The sequence below is a fragment of the Octopus bimaculoides genome, chromosome 1 (genome assembly GCF_001194135.2).
Source record: "Octopus bimaculoides isolate UCB-OBI-ISO-001 chromosome 1, ASM119413v2, whole genome shotgun sequence".
NCBI classification, from domain to species: Eukaryota; Metazoa; Mollusca; class Cephalopoda; order Octopoda; family Octopodidae; genus Octopus; species Octopus bimaculoides.
Genome location: NC_068981.1, coordinates 170,476,954 through 170,482,948, shown reverse-complemented (window position 1 = coordinate 170,482,948; position 5,995 = coordinate 170,476,954).

Below are 5,995 nucleotides of genomic sequence, written 5' to 3'. Positions count from 1 at the left end.
TGTGTGTGTGTGTGTGTGTGTGTGTGTAACATCATAGAAGAGGTGGCGTCAAACTTTGTCATCGAGAGCTATAACAGCCCCCGAAGTGGACGTCACTGAACTGTGCCTAAGGTCCATTCGTTTGTATCTAGAATAAGGACAAGTACTGAAAAGACTTGGGATTCAAAGGCCCCCTGCTATTTAATACATTGTCAAAAAAATCTGAGAGATACATGAAAGGGATCTAGATGTGTTCATAGAATAATTTGACCTGCTGTCCAAGGTCCTACGTGAACCTACGCGGCGACTGTCAATAAAATATATGTACTTATTGATATACTTGCTGTGACTAATGTGTAACAGGTATTAAACATTTCATAGTACTTGGTCTTTTGTCGAAGTTTCAAACTACATTATAAATAACTCATAAGTGTATACTTTCCTTAAAAAAAAATTTGCGTTGGCGGTTCCATTATTTAATTAGTTTGGTTTTCATTCCTCGTACGTCATGAAGATTGCGGGTGTTCTGCGATCTGGTTGATATTATTGCAATTAATTACCAGGGCAGAGAGCTGGCAATGTCGTTAGCATGCTGGACGAATGGCTTAGCGTTATTTCGCCCATCGCTACGGTCTGAGTTCAATTTCTGCCGAGGTTGACTTTGCTTTCATCCTTCGGGGCTCGATATATAAAGTACCAGCGAAATTCTGGGGTCGGAGTAATCAACTAGTCCTCTCCTCCAAAACATCAAGCTTTGTGACTATAATAGAAGGGCTTATTAATATTAATCACGCTGCAGTGACAGGTCGCTATTTTCTGTGAAGTAATTTTGATAATTGTTACAATCCACGTTATATAGATTACCTACTCTACGTGAGTGTGATATTAACTGGTAGATACCTTAAATGTATAGATACCAATCATTTAGAATATAATACTGCAAAACTGTTGTAATAATTAATTACTTATATTGTTATAAAGGTGAATAAATTTAAAGAAATTGACGCAGTGTTGACATTTACACGGAAATTCTTTAAAGCACCTTTTCTAACTATATGAGTTGTTTATATTAGTGAAAAGAAAAATAATCAATTAAGTTTACATACTAAGAGAAATGTAACTTTATTTATTTATTTATTTTTGTTTACTTTAATACTTTAATATTTGTCATACGGTTTTCCGGATACTTCATTGGTAAAATGTTTAAAACTTCAAACTTCGAGAGATTTCACCTGTGGATCAAATCCTTTCACCTCAGGTCCAGCGATCCTCTATTGCTTCATGGTAAATGTGGACATGACATTAGAGACGTTCGTAGTTTGTAACAGATACTTTTTGCAGTGTGACGATTTTAGAAATCCACTTCTTACAATAGAATGATATTCAGCCATGGCTTCCCAATCTAATCCTTTTCAGTGATATGAATATGATATTTTGATGCACGCTAGAAAATTTTCAATGTCTTACCGGTTAATGTATATACGCATATGAGTTGCAAAGTAATGAAGTAGTACGAGAGTAGAAGCGAGAATAAAAGTTAGAGGGTAATACGAAAGAGAACGTAGAGTCATTTCATTTAAAGAGAAGAATGCAAGTTTGTTGAGAGAAAGTGGTTTATCATGTACCGGGCAAAGCAAATTGCTGCTTTATTTGATTCGTAACAATCAAATGCACAATTTGTTTATATCTGCTTTACGACAGAAAAGTACTATTATTACTGGATGTGTGACGGGATGTATAGCAGTTAGTAATTGGACCTGTTTTTACAGGTTTTAAATTTCGGGTAAACTTCGAATGTAGGTATCGATGTGTGATTAGGCAATGAAGTGGCTCTGTATGTATTTTGGTCTTTTCCACGCGACACCAAGGCTGCTTGGGAACACACAATTATGTAATCAACAATACTTAAAATTCCTGTACAACAGCACAAGTTTGTTGAGTCATATGTTATGACTCTGGGCCAGGTGCTTCTATTATTCTCAATGTACCACTCATCCTGTTTATTGTTTTCTCGGTGGGTTAAAATATCTTTTTTGGTAAAATGTTTTGGCTCCTCTGCAGCTATTCAAAGACTGCCGAACGTCGAAGGAACACTAGTTTCAAAATATCCTCTAACACCTTTTTTACAGGAAGGCATATTCCCTCCTATCCCTTATTTCCATTAGTAGAACCAACTCGAAGTATTTCTTGTCATTCCTAAGAAAAGTATCTTCGATGTTCGCTTCCCAGAGAATTATGAGGTCTACCATTTTTATCACATTACTCTCCTTCAAGTATATGAAGCACGTAACTTGGCTAGTGAGATTTTATAGGGAGTGCTTGTTTTATTCTTAGTGGTTTCCATTAATTAAATAAGGTCTTATTGATAACATCTTCGGATGCTATTTTAGATTAAGACTGCACGTCAGAGAAAGTGATGTTGAAATTGCATTCTAATCGTTTTAGTTACTATGAGATAATTGCGTGTGATGATTATTACAACAAACTATTAAACTACACAATATATTAGGCCATGACATAAATAATGCCGTGTTTTTCAATTGCATCAACTAAAAGTCGGGCAAGTTGATGCAGGTAGTCATTCAACCATTCATCGATACCTGCGTGCCATCGGAAAAGTCAGCAAATTGGGTCAATGAGTTCCTCACAGACTTTCCGAGTCTAATCGCGTTAAGAGAGTGAATGTGTGCTTTCGTGTGCTGCCATGTCTCGCGAGTGAACCTTTGTGGATCGAATGGTGACTGGTGACGAGAAAGGGTTCTGTACAAAAATGTCAAGCATCGAAGACACTGGGTATGGAAGGGAGAAACTCTGGCACCTCAGGCTAAAGGTCTTCACTTACGTAAGATGTTATTATCTGTTTGGTGTGATATGTAAAGGTTAGTCCACATTGAAATGTTAAGCCCAAACCATACGATAACAAAAGAAATCTACTGCGTGCAGCTTGAAGAAGAAAAACGACCATCTTTGTTTTCAAGACGAAAGGTGTTCTTCCATCAGGATAATGCTCGGCCATATACCGCGAGGATGACATTCCAGAAGCTGGAGCAGTTTGAATGGGAAACGATGCCCCACCAATTATATTTGCCGACTATTGACCCATCTGATTATCATTTATTCCGCAGTTTTCAAAATGAATTGGACGGACAAAATATGAATACTGTAGGTCAAAACGGTGTTAGGGGAGTATTTTTCGTCACACTCAAGTGAATTTTTGGAAGCGAGGTCTTGCAAGTCTACCAGATAGATAGAAGAGCATTGTGGAAAATTAAGGAGAGTGTATTTTAGATTAAAGAAAGAACTTTGTTTATCTTAATTTTGAAAACTAAAAGAAGCATAAAATAACCGCATTATTTATGGGATAACTCAAAAGTTCTTTAAGCGTTTATGATAATTATTGCTGGCAGAGAATTGTTTCTTTTGATAATTAATGGGATAAAATTTCTTGCTAAACCAGATTCAGCACTCTTCAGGTGGGGTGTTTTCTGAAATGCATACATAAGAAAAAGCGGCATTAGATTCCTGACGCATTTGAATACTGTAACATCACTAAATCTCTCTGTGCCGTATAACGTCAGTTTTACCCAGAAATAAATGCATGTTGTACGCATTCAATTAAAACTAATCGGATATAAATCTCTATATCTGAAACCAATGCAAGATATAATGCCTTACATAGAACAATGACATGTTTTGAATATATTCTATTACATAAAGAATCATATTTTTGAAACCATCTTTTATATCTACCTCTGCTTGCGCAGATATATGCTGGCACACTGAGCGAAATAAGACTGGGTTCAGAAATATGAACTATTGCATAGTATGGAACATTCACGTTTTCTCTCAGAAAGAGCAAAAGCAATGTAATAGTACTACTTCAGTCAGAAAGATTTGAAAAATATTCAAGTGGTAATATGAATGTGCAGAAAAAAAGAGGAAAAGGGAAGAGCAGAATGTATTAAGTTTCCTCCATATTGAAGCGTGGCTATTCGATGAGGCTGTTGAGTTTGTTGACAGTAAAATGATTACATAGGAGAATCAGTCAAGAAAAAAGAACATTTAATAGCTTCAGGTTCTATAATTTATTTGAAACCCTATATTCTCATCTACACAAAATTAAATGCATCAGAAAACTATTATTACTGAATAAAATTTTGTAAAATATTCTTGCATACGTGAGATGTCTAAAGTAAGAAAAGTTTGTTGACCAGAAATTAAATATACAGTAAAATGTTTACATAGAAGAATCATTTAAGAAAAAAGAACCTTTAATAACTTCAGGTTATAAAATTTATTTGAAACATAGTGTTCTGATCAACAAAAAATTGAATGCACAAGAAAACAATTATTGTGGAATAAAATCTGTTTATTTTCAGGGAGGGAAAGTTTTGCAAAATATTACTGCATACGTGAGATGTTTAAAGGAAGACAAAGTGGTGAAACAAATAGTACTAAACACAATATAAATATGCATAACTAGAGATAAAATTAACGCTTTTAACTGGTATCTCAGAAGTGTATATAGGAGACAAGAAGACAGTTCATATGTCGTCGCTAAACCTGCTTGACTCCAACTTTGTGTCACCCAATTCAAACTACGTTCTTTTAATATTATAATAACACTACAACGTAGTGCTAGATATACCTCTTAGTAAAAATAAAGGAATGAATGGTCACAGCAGAAATCAGTTTGAAACTGCATTATTAGCCTTCAGCTAAAAGAATTAAAACAATAATTATATAAAACTTCGATGAATTTTCAAACACTAAAACATTCAGACATATATCTATAGAAGTGCCCTTGGAGATAAGTTTTAAAAAAATCGAGCGTATGGAAGAAACAGCTACTTTATTCATATTGTAAACAAATGAATGTTGGTATCATTGCCAGCAGACTTCGAAAGTAATAACATTTGAAAATCAAATACATTCGCAGCACTGAAGATTATACCAGCACATGATCCTCATATGTAATATGGATGAACACTTTTTTCTTCGATATATTTCACAATACAATATCTGATTCAAAGCCTAAGAAACACAATAGAAGAACTCAGAGAAAATACAGTAGACTCCTGGAACATGAAAGCAATTAGTAAAGTATGTATAATTATAAAGTATATGGTAAGCGAATATATTGCCTTGTTATCTTAGATCTGCAGTTTCGGTTAGACTATGCTTCGGAAATGCGGTGTACTAAGATCAAAACATGTCATCTCTTGCCCTTGTGCTGTGTAATTAATTTTAACTAATTTATTTTGACCAGAATTAGTGTTTATGATAATCCGTGTTCCTTCTCAGAATAGATGTAATTTGAATTAATTTAAATATATTGGCTGGCATCTTTAACTGTGCTAATACCTGTATGTACGAGAGTCAAGCCACAGACACATATGTCTTTGGCATTTTAATTTACAGAAACTTAAACCCCTCAAAATGTGTACCAATTAATTGTTACGAACATTGACATGTACAATATGTAAATTTTTATTGGTAAATCATCAGCAAATGACACTGCAGTCCAGTCAAATAAAGATAACAGTTTATTGAAATTTTCCGATGAATATTATATTTCTGCTATTCATTGTGTATAGATGCGTCCATTAATGTGAACATAATATCGCAGAATCTGGTAGTTGATAACTCTGTCTCAGTCGACTATCCGATCAGTCGTTGCCTGCAACTTGTGCCAATAACACATATTCTCATATTTACATCGTTATTGTAAATGTTTAACACAAGTTAAATGTAATAAATACGCTCACCAATATCGCGATGTATGTAGGAGTATATTCAATTGTCGCTGCGGTATCGGAAAACTGTAATACGAAACAAATGTTTTGTTGTTATTACACTGAGGAACAAACAAATAGACATGCGTACATGTACTGCCACAAACACATATGTATACCTATAAGTATATACACTAATATATCTGACTATATAGGTATAGTTACACACGCACACACACACACATTCATGGTTCCCTGTATGTATATATATATATATATAT